The sequence below is a fragment of the Chiloscyllium plagiosum genome, unplaced genomic scaffold, assembly GCF_037043375.1.
Source record: "Chiloscyllium plagiosum isolate Xiang-an unplaced genomic scaffold, Cpla_swu_hap1 HiC_scaffold_14, whole genome shotgun sequence".
Lineage (NCBI taxonomy): Eukaryota > Metazoa > Chordata > Chondrichthyes > Orectolobiformes > Hemiscylliidae > Chiloscyllium > Chiloscyllium plagiosum.
This window is the reverse complement of record NW_028270152.1, coordinates 93,552,826-93,577,607: the sequence shown is the minus strand read 5'-3', so window position 1 is coordinate 93,577,607 and position 24,782 is coordinate 93,552,826. Positions and strand designations below refer to the sequence as shown.

General features: G+C 45.8%; 1 long non-coding RNA gene across 1 annotated transcript; it reads right to left on the bottom strand.

Moving 5' to 3' along the window:
* Window positions 1-991: 991 nt before the first annotated feature.
* On the bottom strand, window positions 992-24,341 carry LOC148148047 (uncharacterized). The gene is made up of 3 exons (XR_015759304.1): window positions 24,207-24,341; window positions 7,268-7,395; window positions 992-1,872 (listed from the first exon to the last, which is right to left on the bottom strand). It is a non-coding gene; the product is annotated as an uncharacterized LOC148148047 (long non-coding RNA).
* Between the last annotated feature and the right edge of the window lie 441 nt (window positions 24,342-24,782).

Here is a 24,782-nt window from a genome sequence, read left to right as displayed (position 1 = left end):
CTCCCACACACCCCGTAAGAAATTCAGTCCCAGCTCTGTCATGTTCGCCCATCCAGCTTGTACAGTTACTGTCTTCCTCAGAACCAGTCCCAATGTCCCAGGAATCTGAAGCCCTTCCTGCTGCACCATCGTTCCATTCACACTGTCATCTACCTAAAACTCCGAGTCCTGTTCTCACTTGTACACGGCAATGGGAGTATTCCAGGGATTGCTACATTTGCGGACCGGCTTGCTAACCATCCACCGAGCTCCCTAAATTCTGACTCCCAGACCACTTCACCCTTCCTACCCAGGTCATTCCTACCAACAGGTACATGACCTTTGACTGCTCACTGTCTCCCAGACGAATGTCCTGCAGCCACCGTGACATTCTTAACCCCACTATCCTGGAATTACAAAAACACTGACACCTTCTTCACTTTCCTGACTCCCCTGTGCCTATTGCTTCTCCTTCCTTCTCCCTCCCCTCCTGTACAGTCAGGCTGCTTGTGGGGCCACAGACATGGCTCTGACTTCACTCCTCTCAGCAGCCAATACCTTCATCAGCTTCCAAACTGGGAATCTGAATTGGGAGGGAGACACCAGTATATTCTTGCATTCCCTGACTGTTTCTCTCCAATTGCTTAGTTCCCCAGACCCTTCCTTCTTCCAGGCCGTCATGTCTGCAGGGTGATCTGCTCTGCGTGTGTGTTATCCACCTAACTCTCAGCATCAAAGATCTCCCATAGAGTCTCTCGTCACTGTCTGAGCTCCATGACCCAGTGTCCATCTAGGACACGAGCAGGGGGCTATGACTTCCCAATGTAACAGAATACATTTTCCATCTGACAAGTATGTCTTACCATGTCTTAAAATACAACATGTCCGGAGTAACTTAATTAATTACTTAGAATGAAGTTAACATTCGGGAAATAGCAATATGGTTAAGTCCCTTATTCAACTGTGGCTTACTGAGGGTAATTTATTATATTGGCTCACAATTTCACTTGTCCCTCTTATGTCTGTGTTCAACCCTTATTTCAGAAGTTGAAAAAATAAATTTGCTGACTTACAACAATTAACTGACAGTCACTAATAACAGTGTATTTATCAGCCAGTGACTTTACAGCCTTTCCTGTGATGGCTCTTGCATTTCTTTCAAACTCAGTGCAGGTAGGTCCCAGCAACAGAAAGTTATCTCTGTGACTCCCAGGGACGTGTAATCCTCCAGCTCCCACTCCACTCTGCTCCCTCACAGGGTCACCATCTGTGTAACTCCCAGGTGCATGTAGTACTCCAGCTTGTACTTCACTCTGCTCCCTCACAGTGTCACCGTCTCTGTAACTCCCAGGGACGTGTAATCCTCCAGTTCCCACTCCACTCTACTCCCTCACAGGGTCACTGCCTCTGTGACTCCCAAGTACATGTCCTCCTCCAGCTCCCACTGCACTCTGCTCCCTCACAGGGTCACCGTCTCTGTGACTCCCAGGGAGGTGTAATCCTCCAGCTCCACCTCCAATCCGCTCCCTCACAGGGTCGCCGTCTCTGTGACTCCTAGGCACGATCCTCAGTGATGATTTATATCCTCCCACGTTGCTGCCTCTGTAACGCCCAGGTGTGAGTGAGCCTCATGTTCCTGCTCCAAGTTGCTCCCTCACTTGGTCACTCCCTCTGTGACTCGATGCTGATTTTCAGCCTCCTGCTCCGCTGCTTCTCTAACTCCAAGTCCCAGCCGGCCTCGATCCTCGCTGCTGATTTATATTCTCCCGCTCTGTGCTGATCTCTCTCAGGTTCTCTCCCTTTGTGACTCCCAGGTAATGGTAGGCCTCAAGCCTCAGCTGAGATTTATAACATCCCATTCTGCTCTGCTCTCTTACAGGATCGCTGTTATGCCTGGAAGTCAGTGGGAAAGAGGAGGATTAGACAGAGCAGAGGGTTTTACAGTGATTGACCGAGCTATATGGGATGGAATAGGTTGACTCGGGAGCTAGGCAGACCTGTAGCAACTAAAGAAGTTTACTGGAAGAGACAGTGAGAGTTTCAGACACTGAAGAAGGCAAAGAAAATAGAGAGATGGTGGCTTGTTCATGACGGAGCTTTGTAGAGTCTAAAGGGCTTTTTCTGAACTGGTTACGGTGATGTGTAGACTTCAATAAAAGGGAATTGACATCCAGCAAATGTTGTCTGGTCCTGGAGACTTGGATGGAGACTTGGATGTGACAGACATGCATGTGACAGAGTGAGAAGACTTGCAGTAACTGGGGGGAATATAAACCTTTGGAGCACTGGTGGTTTTCAAGGACCCTCAGAACATGAGGAGGTGCAGAGAATGGGAGCATTCCAAATAGTGGGATTGTAGGGGCTGGAAGTCCTGAGATGTATAAGGAGGAAGAAAAGTGCCAATTTAACACATACAACCATTGTAATTATAGACATTTAGGAAGGGAACCTGTGCTGTCATTGATTACAGTTAGATGGAGAGTAACAGAAACTGAAGGAGTTACAATTTTAAAAAGGGAGAGAGTTTTGGTGATCAGAAGTTTAAACAAGAATAAAGAAATTTTAGTGATCTCTAGCACAGATGGGAATGGAGGAGGTGAGATATTGCGAGGAACCGTCAGATTTATATGGAGGGGAGGATCTCAGATATGAAAGGGAGAGCTGCATTATCTGTATGCAGTTACAGACATGGGGAGTGTTGTAGCACCTGCTGGAGGGTACACAGATAACAACAGCAGTGGCTCAGGAAGGCAGCTCACCACCACCTTCTCAGGGACAACTCAAACTCAACAATAAATGCTGGGTCAGCCAACAAAGCTCGTGTTCATTAATAAATGAAGGAATAAAAGATCTACAAGTAGCACTGAGGTCACTCAGGCAGGGTCTTTCAACAGCCCTTCATAAACCCGGAACTACTATACCCTGGAAGGACAGGAGCTCCAGGTACCCGGGAACACCAGCATTTCCAAGGTGCCCTCTAAGACACGCTCCATCCTCCCAGCACTGTGTCTGTCCCTACACCCAAAGGACTGCAATGGGTCAGGAAGGCAGCTCCCCACCACCTTCTCCAGGGAATTACAGATGGGAAGGTAATGGTGAAACTCTACCGTTTACAGCCAGACTGAAAAATAAATCCAGCAGTGTGTGTGAAATGAAATTTCCGTTTCAGAACAACATGCTTAGCATGGGTAGAGGATTTGTCTGATTGGCACAAGGCAGAGAGTGTGATGAAAGGGGTCTTTTTCACAATGGGAACTGGCGATGAGGGGAGCTCCGCAGGGGTCAGTTTTGGGACTACATTCCACGCGTTATACATTAAGAGTCTGGACAAATGAAATGAATGGGTACGAGAAATGGGTTTCCAAGAACAATCCCAGGGATAAAATCTGTGTCATATGAGGAGCAGGTGAAGTCTCTGGGTCTGCACTTGATGAAGTTTCAGAGGCAGCGGCAGAATCTCATTCAAACTTACAGAATACTGAGGGGCCTGGATGGAGTGGACGGGGGCAAGATGTTTCCACAAGCAGCAGAGACTAGGGGCCAGAGTGAAGGGACGACCCTTTCGAATAGAGATGTGGAGGAATTTATTCAGCCAGAGGGTGATGGATCTGTGGAACTCACTACCTCATGGGGCTGTGGGTGCTAAGTGATTCAGAGATAGCTAGGTTCTTGATGAGTAAGGAGATCAAGGGTTACAGGGAGTAAGTGAGAGAACGAGGTTGAGAAACAATTCAACCATAATCGAATAGTGAAATAGACCCGATGGACCGAATGGCATAATTCTACTCCTATAAATGATGGTCGTATGGACTGCGCTTTTTCCATAGGTTTCTAACTGTGCAGTTCGCATTTCTGGCATATTGTTTACCATACATTCCAGCACCTTCCTGATTATTGATGTCATTCTTGGTTTCAGATCAACTGCAGAAAGCTACATCACAGAGTAACTTGGGAATCCTTGTGTATAAATCTCAGAAAGGTGGTATACAGGGCAAGCAGGACATAGAGAAGGCAAATGGAATGCTGGCATTGATTCCAAAGGGAATGGAGAATAAAAATAGGGAAGGCTTGTAACAACTATAGAGGACTCCTGTCAGCCCGCACTGAGAATACAGTGAACAGATTTGGTCCCCTATCTGGAGGGAAAATGTCCTTGCATTGGAGGCAGCCCAGAGAAGGTTCACCAGGCTGATCTTCAAAATGGAGGGATATTGATGAGAGGAGGTGGAGAAGGTTGAACTTGCAGTCATTACATTTTAGAAAATGAGGCAAATGTATTGATACAACGAAGATTCGTGTGTTCTTACAGATGCGGTACTGAGACATTGTTTCCCTGAGCAAGGATCTGTAACTGGAGATAAAGGGGAATACAGACACCAGAGAAGCTAACAGAAAAAAGCTGGGTTGTAGAGACTGGAGAATGTTACAGAGTTCGGGTGGTTTGAGATCACTGTTGGTGATTAGAGATCAGATGGTTGTCGGGCTGAAAGATGTCAAGGAGAGTTACAGGGTTATCAGTCCTGAAGGAGTTACAGAGATCAGGAGGAATATAGGGACTAGAGATTACTCAGATAGGGGTGGTCGTTGGAGATTCAGGAGATACAGAGACTGGGAGGGTTGTCGGGACTGAAGATTTCACAGATATTGGTGGTAGTTGGGACCATAGAAGATTTTAGAGAAAGGGAAGGTTGTAGGCACTGGAGATTAGTCAGATTGGGTGGTGTTTGGAGCTACAGAAAGGGAGGTTTGGACGGACAAGAGATTACACAGATCGGGTTGGTAGTTGGAGCTGCAGGAGTTTATAGAGACCGGGAGGATTGTTGGTGCTGGGAATTACACTGACATGGACAGTAGTTGGAGCTGCAGGAGTGAGTGAGATAGGGAGGATTGAAGGGGCTGGATCAGTTCACACAGCCAGGAAGAAGTGTAGGGATTGGAGGAACCAGAGATACTGAAGGTTGTAGGGCTTCAGGAGTTCAGAGAGTTAGTGAGGACTGTGAAGGCAGGTTGGCATTCCCATCAGTTACACAGAGATGTGGAGTGCTGTTGTGGAAGAGGTTACAGAAATCAACAGGGTTGCAGATACTGGAAGATATTACAAAGACACTGAGCTGTAGCATTTAAGAAGGTTACAGCAAAAGGATGCATTGAGGAGTTGGAGGCTGCTAGAGGTGTTAAGCATGCTGTAGGAGATCAATAACCTTACAGCGATCAGGAGGATTGGAAGCTCTGGAGATAAAGAATGAGAATTGCAGTAAATGAAGAATATCACAGAGATGGGGAGTAACATATGAGTTAGAGGAGTTATAACATGAGATGAGCTGTATTCATTGGAGTCAGGGAAGATACAGGGAGATCTGAAGGGACCACAGGTGATCAAAAGGACAGTGAGGCTTTTCAGTATAGGATTGGGGTAGCTTACACAGACAGGGGGTATTTTATGGAATGGTGCTATTTACAGAGACTATGAAGTTGTATGGAATTGAGGGACGAACAGAGATATGGAAGGCTGTAGTTAATGAATTCATTTGTTGATGTCGGGTGCTGAGGTTCTGGAAATTATATGGACCGGAAAGCTGGACAATCTGTCAGAGCTTACAGAGATAGGAACAGCAATAGAGCCTGGAGACACTAACACAGATAAGGAGTATTGCAGACACTGGAGGAGGTTTCTGCTTTCGGGATGGTTGTAGGGGAGTGTAACGTTTACACAGATAGGGGTGTAAGAGCTGGAGAAGATTTTGGAGATGATTAGATTGATGGGGAGACTGGACGAGCTTACATTGACAGGGTGGGTGATAACGACGGGAGGATGTTACAGAGATAGTAAGTCTTGTAGAAACTGATCGGGAGAGTCACAAGCATTGGAGTTGGTTCCACAGATCGAGGGTGTTGCAGGGACCTGAGAGGATTACGCAGATAGGGAGGATTGTAGCTTGTCCACATTTTCAGAGTGTTTCAGGACTGGAAAAGGTGACACAGTGAAGGAGGGATGTTGGAACTGTGGGAGTTCACACAGACTTGGAGGTTTGAAGGGTTTGGGACTGTTTATGGATAGAGGGATATATTTAGGGACAATAATATGAAACGCAGAGGGAGAGTTTAGATTAGAAACCCTACAGCATGGGAGCAGGTACTACGGCCCAACGAGTCCACACCGACCCTCCAAAGTGTAACCCACCCAGACCCTCTTCTCTCTGACAATGCACCTAACACTATGGGCAACATAGAATGGCCAATTCACCTGACCTGCACATCTTTGGAGTGTCGGAGGAAACCCACACAGACACGGGGACAATGTGCAAACTCCACACAGACAGTCACCCAACGCTGGAATCGAACCTGGGTCCCTGGCGCTGTGAGGCAGCATTGCTCACCACTGAGCCACCGTGCTGCCCCAAATTGCAGAATAACACAGAGACAATGTTTGAGGTGCTGGGAGGACTATAGGGAGTGGAGGAGCAAACAGAGATGTGGAGTGCTGTTGTGGCTTGAAAAGTGTCTGGAGGTGTTTATGCAGATAAGGAACTCAGTAAGGTTGGGAGAAGGTTACTGAGGTCATGTGGTGCTATAGGCCAGTAGGCAGGAGTGTTATAGGGCCTGCAGAAGGTTACAGTGATATCATGTTCTCTTGGGGCTTGAGGAAGGTACACAGGAGGGTATTTTGGTCCAGGCTGGAGGAGTGCACAGAAACGGGGGCACGTAAGTATTGTGCAAGACTACAGAAATAGGAATTATTGAACTGTGTGAAGGATGAGATTATTGAGATTGGGCATGTTATCGACACTGGAGCAATTTACACACAGGGAGAGTCGTCAGCATTGGAGTAGGTTTCAAATATACCGCGGGAATATGAGAGGGGTGGAGGTTATAGAAACAGGAAATTTTCTGGGAATTACAAGTATTCCAGACACTGGCACAAATGAGTTGGACCGAAAGGCATGTTTCCTTCCTGTATGACTCTATCACACGACAAGAGACAATGTGTGAATATAGAACAGAAAGATCCCAGAGTTCAATACTATCTCCTTGAGGGAGACCTGCTTTCCCCTCTGTTGTACTGATCCTCACTAAGACAGCACAGGCCTGGATTGATAACTGTCAACTTCCTATACTGACACAGGAATGCTCAGCACAGCAGAGATGAAAGTAAACAAGAGAGTGGGGATTGAGCCTGGGAACATCATGCTCTGTGTTCGTGCTTCAACACTGTATCTGTGTCATGTCTTCTGGACCAAAGTTCGATGTATTAAATATACTCTGCTCTGTTCACTGTGAGTGATCTTACCTCACTGCAGGATTTATTGAAGGCTCCAGATCTCACTCTCCATCTCTCTGGCTGACCAACTGTCTTCAGTGTGGTGATGGACGAAACAGGAATTGGGAATTCTGCTGAGTCAGGAGCATCCTGAGTACCTACAGGAGACAGAGAAATGAACAGAATGGGAAATCAGACTGGTGCAGTGATGGTTAAACATGGAGAATGGCACCAAGTCCCACAGAGACCTGGAAAATCCCAGTCTCCATCCCTGGTCTGTGCTGCTGCGTCTCCCTGGAGTGGAGAATTCTGTTGGTTCAGGATCTGGAGTAACTGCAAAAGGTGGAGTCACCGGCAGCAATTAAACCCTCAGTGACACATACCGCATGGAGAGAGACTGTGTGATATCACCAGAGTGCAGGAAGTTATCAGGATCAAACCACGGTCAGGAAGAAGGTGCACACGGATCAGTACTCAGGGATGAGGGAGCTATCAGTGAGCCAGGCAATGGCCTCGTGTTACTCTCACTAGACTGTTCATCCAGAATTTAATGCCGGTAGCAGGGATACCCATCTGACTACTTAATAACCTTTAAGTAAGGAAATCTGTTATAGGCTGCCGGTCTAGACTACATATGAATCCAGACCCAGAGCAATGGGATTGACTCTCAAATTCCCTCTGAAATGGTCTGGCAAGACACTCAGCTCTAAGGCTGGTCAGGGTGGGCATGCGATGCTGGCCAGCCAGAGACAGCAATATAGAACATAGAACAATACAGCACAGAACAGGCCCTTCGGCCCACGATGTTGTGCCGAACATTTGTCCTAGCTTAAGCACCCATCCATGTACCTATCCAATTGCCGCTTAAAGGTCAGCAATGATTCTGACTCTGCCACTCCCACAGGCAGCACATTCCATGCCCCCACCACTCTCTGGGTAAAGAACCCACCCCTGACATCTCCCCTATACCTTCCACCCTTCACCTTAAATTTATGTCCCCTTGTAACACTCTGTTGTACCCGGGGAAAAAGTTTCTGACTGTCTACTCTATCTATTCCTCTGATCATCTTATACACCTCTATCAAGTCACCCCTCATCCTTCGCCGTTCCAACGAGAAAAGGCCTAGCACTCTCAACCTATCCTCGTACGACCTATTCTCCATTCCAGGCAACATCCTGGTAAATCTTCTCTGCACCCTCAACAAAGCTTCCACATCTTTCCTAAAGTGAGGCGACCAGAACTGCACACAGTACTCCAAATGTGGCCTAACCAAAGTCCTGTACAGCTGCAACATCACTTCACGACTCTTGAATTCAATCCCTCTGCTAATGAATGCTAATACACCATAGGCCTTCTTACAAGCTCTATCCACCTGAGTGGAAACTTTCAAAGATCTATGAACATAGACCCCAAGATCCCTCTATGCCTCCACCTGACTAAGAACTCTACCACTAACTCTGTATTCTGCATTCTTATTTGTATTTCCAAAATGGACAACCTCACACTTGGCAGGGTTGAACTCCATCTGCCACACCTCAGCCCAGCTCTGCATCATATCTAAGTCCCTTTGCAGCCGACAACAGCCATCCTCACGATCCACAACTCCACCAATCTTCGTATCATCTGCAAATTTACTGACCAACCCTTCCTCTCCCTCATCCAAGTCATTAATAAAAATTACAAACAGCAGAGGACCCAGAACTGATCCCTGCGGAACTCCACTTGTAACTGGGCTCCAGGCTGAATATTTACCATCTACCACCACTCTCTGACTTCGACCGGTTAGCCAGTTTTCTATCCAATTGGCCAAATTTCCCTCTATCCCATGCCTCCCGACTTTCCGCATAAGCCTACCATGGGGAACCTTATCAAATGCCTTACTAAAATCCATGTACACGACATCCACTGCTCTTCCCTCATCCACATGCTTGGTCACCTCCTCAAAGAATTCAATAAGACTTGTAAGGCAAGACCTACCCTTCACAAATCCGTGCTGGCTGTCCCTAATCAAGCAGTGCCTTTCCAGATACTCATAAATCCTATCCCTCAGTAGCCTTTCCATTACTTTGCCTACCACCAAAGTAAGACTAACTGGCCTGTATTTCCCGGGGTTATCCCTATTCCCTTTTTTAAACAGGGGCACAACATTTGCCACTCTCCAGTCCACTGGTAGCACCCCCGTTGACAGTGAAGACGAAAAGATCATTGCCAACGGTACTGCAATTTCCTCTCTTAATTCTCACATAATCCTAGGATATATCCCGTCAGGCCCGGGGGACTTGTCTATCCTCAAGTTGTTCAAAATGTCCAACACATCTTCCTTCCTAACAAGTATCTCCTCTAGCTTACCAGTCCGTTTCACACTCTCCTCTTCAACAATACGGTCCCTCTCGTTCGTAAATACTGAAGAAAAGTACTCATTCAAGACCTCTCCTATCTCTTCCGACTCAATACACAGTCTCCCACTACTGTCCTTGATCGGACCTACCCTCGTTCTCGTCATTCTCATGTCTCTCACATACGCATAAAATGCCTGGGGGTTATCCTTGATCCGATCCACCAAAGATTTTTCATGCCCTCTCTTAGCTCTCCTAATCCCTTTCTTCAGGTCCGTTCTGTCTATCCTGTATCCCTCCACTGCTCTGTCTGAACCCTGTTTCCTGAACCTTACGTAATCCTCCTTCTTCCTCTTTACAAGACATTCAACCTCCCTCGTCAACCAAGGTTCCCTCACACGACCATTTCTTTCCTGCCTGACAGGTACATACATATCAAGGACACGTCATATCTGTTCCTTGAAAAAGTTCCACATTTCCACGACATCCTTCCCTGACAGCCTATGCTCCCAACTTATGCTCCTCAGACCCTGTCTTACAGCATCGTAATTACCCTTCCCCCAATTGTAAAACCTACCCTGTTGAACGCACCTATCTCTCTCCATAACCAAGGTGAAAGTCACAGAATTGTGGTCAACATCACCAAAATGTTCACCCACTAACAAGCCCATCACTTGTCCCGGTTCGTTACCAAGTACCAAATCCAATATGGCCTCCCCTCTGGTTGGACAATCTACATACTGAGTTAGAAAAGCTTCCTGGACACACTGCACAAGCACTGCCCCATCCAATCTACTTGATCTAAAGAGCTTCCAATCAATATTTGGGAAGTTGAAATCGCCCATGACTACTACCCTGTGGCTTCTGCACCTTTCCAAAATCTGTTTCCCAATCTGTTTCTCCACATCTCTGCGGCTATTGGGGGGCCTATAGTAAACACCCAACAAGGTGACTGCTCCTTTCCTATTTCTGACTTCAGCCCATACTACCTCTAAAGGCAGATCCCCCTCGTACTGCCTTTCTGCACCCGTTATACCATTTCTAATTTTCTACCACCCTCCCTAATCTTACTGAAACATCTGTAACCAGGAACCTCCAACAACCATTCCTGTCCCTCTTCTATCCACGTTTCTGTGATGGCCACAACATCGTAGTCCCAGGTACCGATCCACGCCTTAAGTTCACTCACCTTATTTCTGATACTCCTTGCATTGAAGTATACGCACTTGAACCCATCTCTGTGTCCACAAGTATTCCCTGTCGGTGCTACCTTCTCCACAGTCTCTCTACTTTCTTGGACATCCTGACAAACAGCTAGCCTACTTGCTGGATTACAAGTCCGGATCCCATCCCCCTGCCAAATTAGTTTAAACCCCCCCGAAGATTGCTAGCAAACCTACCCCCCAGGATATTGGTGCCCTTCTGGTTCAGGTGCAACCCGTCCTGCTTGTACAGGTCCCACCTTCCCCAGAATGCAGTCCAATTGTCCAAATACCTGAAGCCCTCCCTCCTACACCATCCTTGTAGCCACGTGTTCAAATGCACTCTCTCCCTATTCCTTGCCTCACTGTCACGTGGCACCGGCAACAACCCAGAGATGACGACTGTCTGTCTGTCCTAGCTTTTAGCTTCCACCCTAACTCCCTGAGCTCTTGAATGACCTCCCCACCTAGAACACACCCACTCAAAAATCAATCACTTACCTTCCCGACCAGCTCTGCGCTCCTCTCTGCTGGCTCACGAGAGAATTAAAACTAACACTGCTGGGAGCAGTGTCCTGGCCAGTCATGTCGGTAGGTTTATGGACAGGATATTAAACTGTCATGGAGGGTGCAGGGACAGGGTACAGGTGAAAGGAGCTTTCTAAATCCAAAGGGAAAATGTGAAGCCTCGGAACAGCATGGGAACGGAGCTGAAGACAAGCAGAAAGGAACAGGAAGGGACAGAGTTTAACGAAAACTGTACATCAATGAATCAGTTTGTGACAGGACATTGTGGGAAAGAGGAAATTATCATTTTTTTGGAATGGGCAAAGTATCTACAATAAAGTAATAGACTTGTGACACAGAGATAAATGAGACTTAGTCACCAGACAGACGTGGTTACAGGGTGAACAAAGAGGGAACATAAATATTCAACAGCCTTACAGGATCTCAGGCAGCATGGAAAAGCAAGATGGGCCTGAATGCAAATTCTGGGTGCTGTGTGTCAAAAACATAAGCAGGAGAACAGTTTTTATGCTGCCTTGCAGTATTTCATTGCTCATCCCTGCATTAAACAGGAATTCATTAGAATTTGTAGCAAAAATGGTGAGATAATTTTTGGAGACTTCAATCTTTGTATAATCTGGGACAGACACATTGGCAAGAGTGATATTATCAGAGATCCTCCTTGAGTGTTTTTGTTATGTTTCTTTGATTAACACATTGTGCAAATAGCTATGATGTAACTATCTCAGATCGACCGTTGTGTGATGAAGCTGAGTGAATGCGTAATATCACACCGAGATCCTCCAAGAAATTACACAGGAATTCAAAGAGATTATGACACTTTAAAGTGACCATAAAGCACACCCGAGCATCAGTAACAAAGACAATTACATGATATTGAGAGAGAACTGACCAAGGTAAACAGGGGAAACGGACTGAAATGGCAGGCTGTAAATGAACAGTGGAAAACATTTAGACCCAGAGAGTCCTAGAGACATACAGCACATAAATGGACCATTCGGTCCAATTTGTCCACGCCACCCAAATATCCTATCGCAATCTCGTCCCATCTTGGCCCATATCCCACTAAACCCTTTTTATTCATATACCAATCCAGATGCCTTTTGAATGCTGCAATTGTACCAGCCTCCACCACTTCCTCTGGCAGTACATTCCATACATAACCACACTCTGCGTGAAAACGTTGCCCCTAAGGTCCCTTTTAAATCTTTCATCTCTCACCCTAAACCTATGCCCTCCAGCTCTGATCTCCACCACCCCAGGGAAAAGACCTTGTCTGTTTATCCTATCCATGCCCCTCATGATTTTATAAACCTCAAGAATGTCACCCCTTAGCCTCTGACGCTCCAGGGAAAACAGTCTCAGTCGTTTCAGCCTCTCCCGATAGCTCAAATCCTCCAACCCTGGCAACATCCTTGTAAAACCTTTCTAAACACTTTCAAGTTTCACAACATCCTTCCAAAGGAAAAAGACCAGAACTGCACGCAATATTCCAAAAGTGTCCTCACCAGTGTGCTGTACAGCTGTAATATGCCCCCCAATCTCCTATAATCAATGCTCAGACCAATAAAGGAAAGCATACCAAACACCGTCTTCACTATCCGCTTACCTGCGATCTCCTTTCAAGGAGTTATGAACTCCAAGGTCTCTTTGTTCAGCAACATTCCCTCGGACCTTCACATTAAGTGTACAAGTCCTGCTCAGATGTGCTTTCCCAAAATGCAGCACCTCACATTTATCGAAATTAAACTCCATCTGTCACTCCTCGGTCCATTTGCACATCTGATCCAGATCCCGTTGTAATCTGAGGTAACCTTCTTCACTACCCACTATATCTCAAATTTTGGCGTCATCTGCAAACTTGTTAACTGGACCTCCGATGTTCATGTCAAAATCATTAATATAATGACGAAACATAGTGACACCAGCACCGATCTTTGTGGCACGCCATCGTCCTCCAGTGTGATTAATTAGATTACATTACATTACTGTGTGTAAACAGGCCCTTCGGCCCAACAAGTCCACACCAACCCGACGAAGCGCAGCCCACCCATACCCCTACATTTACCCCTTACCTAACACTACGGGCAATTTAGCATGGCCAATTCACCTGACCTGCACATCTTTGGACTGTGGGGGAAACCGGAGCACCAGGGGGAAACCCACGCAGACACGGGGAGAACGTGCAAACTCCACACGTCAGTTGCCTGAGGCAGGAATTGAACCCGGGTCTCTGGCGCTGTGAGGCAGCAGTGCTAACCACTGTGCCACCGTGCCGCCCACAAACGCAACCCTCCGCCACCACCCTCTGTCTTCTACCTTCGAGCCAGTTCTATATCCAAACAGCCAGTTCTCCCTGTATTCCATGAGGTCTAACCTTGCTAACCAATCTCCCATGAGGAACTATTTCAAGCACCTCACTGAAGTCCATAGAAATCACATCCAATGATTGGCCCTCATCAATCCTTTTTGTTACTTCTTCAAAAAACGCAATCAATTTTTTGAGACATGATTTCCCACACACAAAACCATGCTGACTATCCCTCGTCATTCCTTGCCTTTCTATATACATGTAAATCCTATCTCGCAGGATTCCCTTCAACAATTTACCCACTACTGATGTCAGGCTCACTAGTCTGTAGTTCCCTAGTTTTCCCTTACCATCTTTCTTAAATGGTGGCACCACGTTAGCCAACCTCTAGTCTTCAAGCACCTCACCTGTGATAATCAATGATACAAATTTCTCAGCAAAGGGCCCATCAGTCACTTCCCTCGCTTCCCACAGATTCCAAGGTACACCTGATCAGAGCCTGGGGATTTATGCGCTTTTATGCATTTCAAGACATCCGGTACCTCCTCCTCTTCGATATGGACGCTTTTTAAGACATCACCATCTACTTCCCCACATTCTGTATCCTCCATTTCCTTCGCAACAGTAAACACTGATGCAAAATACTTATATCGTATCGCCACCATCTCCTCCGGCTGCACACAAAGGCTGCCTTGCTGATCTTTGAGGGGCCCTATTTTCGCCCTAGTTACCCTCTTGTCGTTTATGTATTTATAAAAACCCTTTGGATTCTCCTTAACTCTTTTTGTCAACGCTATCTCATTTCCCCTTTTTACCCTTCAGATTTCCCTCTTAAGTATACTCCTCCTGCCTTTATATTCTGAGAATTCACTTGATTTCTCATGTCTATACCTGACAATTTTTTTCTTCTTTATCTTAACCAAAATCTTCATTCTCTCGTCATCCAGCATACCCTACACCCACCAGCATTTCCTTCCACCCTAACAGGAATACTATGTACTGTTTCTGGAAAGCCGTTATCTCATTTTTGAAGGCTTCCCAATCTCCAATGATAAAGGTTTCATTCTCTTAACATGGAATCACCCCAATTCTGCATGTCATGAAACTGTCACTTGAAAATAATAAAAAAAGAAGAACATTCTAAACGAAGACTTTGATGAGGTGAGCTCTGGTAAGTCCTGTCGATCTGGAGGTTACCAGATACACGGAGAGTACTTTCTATTAGAGCAGCACCAGGTCAGTGTCAGGCACACAGACAGAATGGGCAAATAGATTCACATCTGAACTCACATTTCCCAGCCTGGGAATCTGAGGCTGTGCACAGCCAATTCTGGTAAACATCAGCAAAATTAGGTCATCAAGATCGGCCCAATAGTCTAATAATAAAAAAAATCATTCAGACTAAAATATCCTTCAGGTTCCACAACGCAGTCTCGGTCCCATCCTGCAGGTTATATGAATCCCGCTACCTCTAACCTCCTGAAGGATCCCCGTCCCTTCCTACATTTGTACCATCCTCCAGGTTCTGCTGCCCTTCCTACCTCCGTAACATGACCCAGACTCTACAACTCTTCCTTCCTCTGCAATGTTCCCCAGAAGGGTACTGGAGGATGGTGAGGGTTACAGAGTTAGGGGGAATATCAGGACTGGAGGATTTTGCAGTTATTAGTAATATTGAAGTGGCTAAAATTGGCTGTGGTAGTTTTGAGGGTTCACATCAATAAAGGAGGTTACAGAGCTAAGGAGGATTATAGAGACCGGAAGACGCTTCACAGTTTGAGTTTTGTGGGGACTGGAGCAAGGTATCAAAACAGGGAGGGTTAAAGATTGAAGGATTCTGCAGAAAACCTCTACTGGGTTAAAGGCAGGAGTCTTGGTAGTGTGGAGCAACAGAAGTTTCATGGGGTCCACGTCCATAGATCCTTCAAAGATGCCAGCCATGTTGATAGGGGTGGTAAGAAGGCGTGTGATGTGTTAGCTTTCATTAGCAGGGGAATGGAATTTAAGACCTGTGAGGTTATGCTGCAGCTCCATACAGCCCCTGGTTAGTCCACACTTGGAATATTGTGTTATGTTCTGGTCGCCTCATTATAGGAAAGATGTGGAAGCTTTGAAGAGGGTGCATAAGAGATTCATCAGGATGATTTCTGGATTGGAGGGCAGATCTAATGGAGAAATGTTGGGGAATCCAGGGCTTTTCTCATTGGAATGAAAAAGGACGAGAGCTGACTTGATAGAGGTGTACAAGATGATGAGAGGCAGACAGAGTGGATAGCCCGAGAATGTTCCCATTGTGAAAATGGCTATAACCTTGGGGCATAAGTTTAAGGTAATTGGAGGAATGTTGTAGGTTATAGAGAAGCATATAAGCTGCAGAACTGGACTGAGAGTGTGAGGTGATTCACTTTGGAAGAAGTAACAGAAACACAGAGTACTGGGATATGGTAAGATTCTTGGTAGTGTAGGTGAACAGAGACATTTCTCTGTCCATGTACATAGATCCTTGAAAGTTGCCACCCAGGTTGATAGGGTTGTTAAGAAGGCATTCAGCGCATGAGCTTTTATTGGTACAATCATTAAGTTTTGGAACCATGAGATAATGCTGCAGCTGTACAAAACGCTGGTGCGTCCACATTTGGAGTGTTGCCTATGGCTCAGGTCACCATATTAGAGGCCAGATGTGAAAGATTTGGAAAGGGTTCAGAGGTGATTTACTAGGATTTTACCAAGTCTGGAGGGAAGGTGTTATGAGGAAGGCTGAGGGACTTGAATCTGTTTTTGTTCGAGAGAAGACATTTGAGGCCAATTAATTGAGACATATAAGATAATCAGAGGGTTAGATAAGTTACAGTGAGAGACTTTTCCCTCGGATGGCGATACCTAGCACGAAGTGAGATAGCTTTAAATTAAGGTAGTAATTAATATTAATATTAATTAATAGATATGGGATAGATGCCAGAGGTAGGTTCTTTACTCAGAATAGTAGAGCCATGGAATGCATTGCCTGCAACAGTAGTAGACTCGCCAAATTTAAGGGCATTTAACGGTCATTGGACAGGCATATGGATGAGATTGGAATAGGGAAGGTTAGATGGACTTCACATTGGGTCCACAGGTTAGCGCAACATCGAGGGCCGAAGGGCCTGTACAGCGCTTCCATGTTCTGTCTTCTAGAAGGCATAAGTGTGAGATGGGAGAAAAAAAACTGAAAAAGGATCGGAGAAGAAGATTTTTCACACAGAGGATGGTGCAGGTATGCAATGAGTTTCTGGGGGAAGTGGTAGAGAAATCTACAACTACAACAACTACTACTACACCAACAACAACAACAACAACAACAACAGCAACAACAACAACATATAAAAGACATTTGGGCAGGTACAGAGAGAGGAGAAGGTTTGAAGGGATTTGCGTCAAATGCAGGGAAACGAGACTCATTCAGGGACTCTGTTCAGCATGGACTAGTTGGATCGAAGGAACCGTTTCCGTGCTGCATGACCCTGTCTCCTGTTAATGGAGTGGAGTCTAGCGAGATAAGGCATGATTTGGAGATGCCGGTGTTGGACTGGGGTGTACAAAGTTAAAAATCACACAACACCAGGTTATAGTCCAACAGGTTTAATTGGAAGCACACTAGCTTTTGCAGCGACCTGATGAAGGAGCGTCGCTCCGAGAGCTAGTGTGCATCCAATTAAACTTGTTGGACTAAAAAGCTGGTGTTGTGTGATTTTCAATTAGATAAGGCATGTTATAGACACTGAAGCAAGTTACAGTGATAGGGTTGGTAGTCTGGAATGTAGTATATTTCAAATATGTGTAGGGACTATCAGGAAGGGAGGAGGTTATAGGGAATGGAACTGTTATAGTAGATACAAACTATTGAAGATACTGGTCCACAAGACATGCCGCAGATACAGTGTTGCAGAGTAGTGAGTCTTAGTACAACAGAACTTACAGTAGGAGTGGTGATTTAGCATTTTGGTGAGTCTGTACTGAGCTCTCCCTCCAACACTGTATCGATATCATGTCTTGTTAGCCGATGTTTGGAGCCCTCGGTAAGGGCTGGAAGTTACAGACATTGTGGGCTGAAGGTGCTGGGCAAGATGACACACAATGAATTTTGTAGCGTTTTGGGGATAGTGGGCATAACACTAAGTGTCACAGTCATTTTGGAAAGAGATAAGGATAGTGCAGAAGTGAAGATTCCAAATTTGGGGAAGCCCCCTAATCATTAGAATATCACTGTCACTGGGCATAATCACGATCATGATACAGCACCTGGCAAACACAGACTGGGAGGAACTATCTGCAGTTGGGCTCATATTCGGAAAAAGGAAGTATGTTAAAGTGGTACAGTGAGAATTCAGGTCCGGTGTGGTCCCCGATGAGTGAATGTCAAAGGCAGTAACTCCAGCGAATACTGATCAAGCGATGTCGTGATCCTGATAAAGAAAGTACACTGCGATGAAAACAGGCAAAGCCCTTCAAATGTATAGAACATGCAATGGGGTCCTTCAAATTGAGGGTCAAAGAATGGACATGAAATATCCTTGGCAGATACTGTTAAGGAAAGGCCACGAGGTATTTATAGTATAGTTAGAGGGTTGCACCTGTTAGAAACCAAAGGAATAATCTGTACATGGAGCCAGAGGAAGTAGGTGAGGTCTTCAATGAATACCTCTTGTCCTTATTCACACAGGAGAAAGGCATTGTAGCCAGGGATTTCAGTCGAGGATGGTGAGGTTCTCGAACATGTGACGACCAATAAGGAGGAGGTATTAAACGCTTTCACAAGCATAAAGGTGGATAAACCCCCAGTACCCAATGAAATATATTCTGGGCTGCTATGGGAATTAAGGGAGGAGATTGCTGGGGCCCTGGTGGGTACTTTGCTGGCCATAGGTGAAGTGCCGAATGACTGGAGGATCGCTAATCTGTTCCCTTTGATTAAGAAGGGCAGCAGGGATAAGCCAGGTAATTACAGAGCAGATAGTCTGACAGCAGGAGGAGGGAAATTATTGGAAAATATTCTGAGGATGAATCAACACTTGCAAAGGCAAACGTCAACTCGGCTGCGTCATCACGGATTTGGTAGAGGAAGATACTGCCACAGAATTCAGTTGTGTTTTTTGAATTGGTCTCTCAAAATATTGAGGAGGGCAATGCAGATTATGTGGTTTACATGCACCTGAATAGGCCTTTGACAAGGTCCCAAGTGGAAGGCTGATCCAAAAGGGAACAGCCCATGGGATTCAAGGCAAGTTGGTAATTTGGATACAAAATTGGGGTATAAACTTCTTCGTATTTGAAATTCTCTCACCAGCGGGTGTACCACAGGGGTATGTGCAGGGACCATTGCTGGTTATTCTGTGGAATAATAACTCCGATGTGAAGCAGAAGATATCATTAGTCGGTTTGCCGATGACATGGAAGGTGAGGGTGTTGTTCGCAGTGAGGGGGATGGTCTCTCGCGACAGTGTGATGACAATCAGATGATAATCTGAGCAGAGTTTAGTTCTGATCAATGTGAGGTCATACCCTGTGGGAGGTATGATAATCGAATTGCAGACATAATGAATGTGCGATCCTTATGGAGTACTGAGGAACACAGGGACCTTAGTGGACAGGTGCCTAGATCCCTGAAGGTGTCAACACAGGGAGACAGGGTGGGAAAGGCACCTGAGCTGGGAGCGGGAGGGGGACCCATCCCCTGGTTGGGTGAATTGCTTGAGAGGATATAAACTTAACTGGCAGGGTGTTGGACCTTAAACAGCCGTAAGGCCAGAAAGAAGATTGAGGCCAGTGCACAAGTTAAAGAGAGAACATTCCACAGTCAAGACAGGCAAGAACATCGCAGGGAATGTGGAAAAACTGATGATTAAACTGCATTTATTTCAATGAAAGAGGCCAGACAGATGAACTCAGGGCATGGATGGGAACATGGGACTGGGATATTATAGTTATTACAGAAACACAGCTGAGGGAGGGGCAGGACTGGCTACTCAATGTTTCAAGGTACAGATGCTACAGGAAGCATCGAAGTGGAGGAAAGAGAGGACACGTGGTCGTGGGTTTTGATTGCAAGAATTATCCCAGCAGTACTTAGAGAGGATATTCCTGTGGGATCGCCCAGTGAAGCTATGTTTGTGGAACTGAGAAATAAGAATGGGTCATCACACTGACATGATTGTCCCACTAACCCCAAATAATCTGTGGCAGTCTGAGGAACAAATATGTCAGGAGATCTCAAATATCAATCATAATAATAGGGCTGTTATGGTAGGGGTTTTAAACTTTCCAAACCTAGACTGGGACTGCCAGTGTTCAGCGTTTGCAAGGGAGGAATTTGATAATTGTGTTCCAAAAAACTCCCAATCAATATGTAAATGGCCAGAAAGAGAAAGGGGCAAAACCTGACCTCCCCTTTGGAAACAAGGTCGGGAAAGGGACTGAGGTGTGAGTGGGAAAGCATTTTGTCAAACTGACCACAGTTCTATTAGTTTGAAAATAGCGATGGAAAAGGACAGGCCTGGTCCACAAGTTCAAGTTATAAAACGGGGCCAGACCAATTTTGATCGTAATGGGCAGGAACTTTCAAAACGTGATTGGGGAGTCGAGTTGCAGGGAAAGGGAAGTTTGGCAAGTGAGAATATTTTAAACGTGAGATAAATTGAGCGATCACCACCTGCATGTTCCTGTTTGTGTGCAGGTCAATACTGACAGCATTCGGAAACACTGGCTGTCTACTGAGGGTCTGGTCAAGGGTCAAGGAAAAGGAGGCACATGTCAGGTATAGCCAGCTGGATCACGGGAATCCCTGAGGATATACAGGGGCTGTAGGAATACACTTTGGGTGGAAATCAGGATTGCAGAAAGGGTACATGAAATAGCCTTGGCAGAGAATGATAAGGAGACTCCAAAAGTGATTGTATAAATATATTGAGTAAAAGAGTAACTCGAGACAAAGTAGCGTCCCTTCAAGATCAATTGATGTGTGGAACCATAGGATATGGCTAAGACCTTAAACACAATTTTTTACTCCAGAACGTACTGTGAACAACGACTGGGGAACTCAGGGAACAAGAATAATATGTTAGACCACATTTGGAGTTTTCTGCAATTCCAGTATCCCCGCTATAGGAAGGATGTTGTGAAATTTGAAAGTGTTCAGAAAAGATTAACAAGATGTTGCCAGAGTTGTTGCTGAATAAGCTGGGGTTATTTTCCTTGGAGCATCGGAGACTGAGTGGTGACCTGACAGAGGTTTATATAAACATGAGGGGTATGGATTGGAGAGTCCAAACCTAGAGTGCACAGGTTTAAGGTTAAAAGGGAAAGGTTTAAATGGCACTGAAGGGACAGCTTTTTATGCACACGGTGTCGTGTGTATGGAATGAGCTGAGAGAGAAAGTAACAGATTAGATTAGATTACATTACAGTGTGAAAACAGGCCCTTCGGCCTAACATGTCCACACTGACCCGCCGAAGTGCAACCCACCCATACCCCTACATATACCCCTTACCTAACACTATGGGCAATTTAGCATGGCCAATTCACCTGACCTGCACATCTGTGGACTGTGGGAGGAAACCGGAGCACCCGGAGGAAACCCACGCAGACACGGGGAGAATGTGCAAACTCCACACAATCAGTCGCCTGATGCGGGAATTGAACCCGGGTCTCTGGCGCTGTGAGGCAGCAGTGCTTCCCACTGTGGAAATCTCTGTGCTCACCACTGTACCACCGTGCCGATACTGATACCATGACAACATTTAAGAGATACCTGGACGGGTATATGAATATGATGTGTGGAACCATAGGATATGGCTAAGACCTTAAACACAATTTTTTACTCCAGAACGTACTGTGAACAACGACTGGGGAACTCAGGGAACAAGAGTAATATGTTAGACCACATTTGGAGTTTTCTGCAATTCCAGTATCCCCGCTATAGGAAGGATGTTGTGAAATAAGGGTTTAGAGGTACATGGGCCAAATACTAGTAAATGGGTTGGATTTATTTACGTCTTCTGGTCAGCATGGACGAGTTGAACCGAAAGCTCTGTTTCCATGCTGTACATCTCTATGACTTGAATAGAGTGCATGTTATAGAAGAGGTGGTGCTGGAGGTTTTAAGACACAAAGGTATGGAAAGCCCCAGGACCTGATTAAGTGTATCACAGGACATTGTGCGATGCTAGGGAAGAAATTGTGGAGCCCCGAGCAAAGGTATTTGTACCACTGACAGCCATGTGTGATGTGCTGGAAAGGCTGGAGGGTGGCATAGTGGAAAGTGAAGGAGGTTTTTTGAAATTACAAAGTGATCTTGATGAGTTAATGGGCTGAAAAACTGTAGATGGAATTCAATCTGAACAAATGCGAGGTAATGCACTTGGTAAAACACACAAGGTAGAGCTTATACAATTAATGTTCTGGCCTCGGTTAGTGTTTCAGAGCAGAGCGACTTCCGGGTTCAGGTACATAATTCTTGAAGCTTGCATCACAGGATGGATAAGACAGTGCTTGGCATGCCTGACTATTGCTCAGTCCATTGAGTGTAGGATTTGGGACGTCATGTTGAGATTGCGCAGACATTGGTGAGGCCTGTTCTGCAATACTCCATCCAGTTCTGGTCGCCCAGTTATAGGGAGGATATTATTAAGCTGCAGGGTTTCAGAAGAGATTTACCAGGACGTTGCTGGACATGGAAGGCTTGAGTTCTGAAAAATGGCTGTATAGGCTGAGTCTTTTTTCACTGGAGCCTGGAGGTTGAGACGTGATGTTATAAAAGGTTATTTTTAAAAATGAGGTATATAGATCGATTTAGTGGTAGTTGCCTTTTCCGCAGGATGGGGGAGTCTCAAAAGGAGGGACCACATTTTTAAGGTTAGATGAGAGAGATGTTAAAAAAAAAAAGACATGGGGGCAAATTGTTACCCAGAGGGTGTTCTGATTGTGGAGTGAATTTCCTGAGGAAGGGATGTGGGTACAATTACAACGTTTAAAAGACAGAGATACTAAACGAGTATTTTGCATCAGTTTTTACTGTGGAAAAGGATATGGAAGATATAGAATGTAGGGAAATAGATGGTGACACCTTGCAAAATGTCCATATTACAGAGGAGCAAGTGTTGGATGTCTTGAAATGCATAAAGGGGGGGTACATTCCCAGGACCTGATTAGGTGTACCCTTGAACTCTGTGGGAAGCTCGAGAAGTGATTACTGGACCTCTTGCTGAGATATTTGCATCATCGATAGTCACAGGTGAGGTGGCGGAAAACTGGAGATTGGCAAACGTGATGCTACTCTTTAAGAAGGGTGGTAAAGACAAGCCAGGGAATTATAGGCCAGTGAGCCTGACGTCGATGGTGCAAGTTGTTGGAGGGAATCCTGAGGGACAGAATGTACATGTGTTTGGAAAGGCAAGGACTGATTAGGGATAGTCAACATGGCTTTGTGAGTGGGAAATCATGTTTCAAAAACTTGGTTGAGTTTTTTGTAGAAGTACCAAAGAGGATTGATGAGGGCTGAGCGGTAGATGCGAACTACATGGACTTCAGTAAGGCGTTCGACAAGTTTCCCATGGGAGACTGCCTTGCAAGGTTCGATCTCACGTAATACAGGGAGAACTAGCTATTTGGATACAGAACTGGCTCAAAAGGTAGAAGACAGAGGGTGGTGGTGGAGGGTTGCTTATCAGACTGGAGACCTGTGACCAGTGGAGTGCCACAAGGATTGGGCCTAAGAATGGTGAACAGCCAAGGGTAAGGGAGTCCAAAACTCTAGGGTACAAACGGGAGGTGAGAGAGCAAAGATTTAAAGAGGGAGCTGAGGGGCAACATTATCCACAGAGGATGGTGCACAGACAGAACGGACTGCCAGAGGCACATGGAGAAACAAGAACAATGACAACATGGAAAACACATTTGGGCAGGTACATGGAGAGGAGAAGGTTTGAAGAGCTAAGGGCCAAACGCAGGCAAATGAGACTCATTCAGTACATGAAACATGGGCAGCATTGATGAGTTGTACCACAGGTTCTGTTTCCATGCTGTATCACTCTGTATCCAGTTAAAGAGGATTACAGTACCGAAATAAAGAATGTTGTAGATGCTGAAGCAAGTTACAGTGATGGGGATGGTAGTCTGGAATGCAGTATGTTTCAAATATGTGGAGGGACAATCGGGAAGGGAGGAGGTTATAGGGACAGGAACTGTTATAGGAGTTAAAAATGACTGAAGACACTGGTGCACAAGCCATGCCATAGGTACAGAGTTGCAGAGTAATGAGTCTTAGTACAGTGATGGAGGGAGAATACAGAACAGAAAGATCCCAGGCAGCATTCCCAACCTCTCATCAGAGGCCTGCTTTCCCCTCTGTTGTCCTGATGCTCACAGGCCCAGTTTGATAACTATGAATTCCCCATGCTGTCCCAGTGCAACGTAAGTTAATGTAGACGTGGTGTTTGAGCCAGGGGTGTGTCTGTACTGTACTGTGCTCCCCCTCCAGCACTGCATCCAAATCATGTCTTGTTAGCAATGTTAGGAGGCCTTTCATTGCTCTCTGCTCTGTGCACCGAGTGATCTTACCTCACTGCAGGATTTATTGAAGGCTCCACATCTCCCTGTCCTTGTCTCTCTGGCTGACCAATCATCCTCAATGAGGTGTTGGAAGACACACCCAGCAATTGGGAAGTCTATTGAGTCAGGAACTTCCTAAGTACCTACAGGAGACAGAAATGGACAGAATGGAAAATTAGACTGATGCAGTGAGGGTTACACATGGAGAATGGAAATGAGTCCCACAGAGATCTGTAAAATCCCACTCCATCCCTGGCCTGTGCTCTTGCATCTCTCTGGGGTTGAGAATTCTGTTGGCTCAGGATCTGGAGTAACTGCAAGAGCAGGAGTCGCTGACAGAGGCGGCAATAAGATCCACACCGTGAGGGATACCACATGGAGAGAGACTGAGTGATATAATTAGAGTGCTGGAAGACCTCAGGATCACACAGTCATGTTGGAAGAATGGGTTTAGCTTCATGATGCTCTGGTATCGGTGCTCAGGGATGAGCAACCCGTGAGCAGGCGAAGTGATGGCCGAGTGGTATTATTGCTAGAGCATGTATCCAAAACCTCAGCTAATATTCAGGGGAAGTGGGTTTGAAT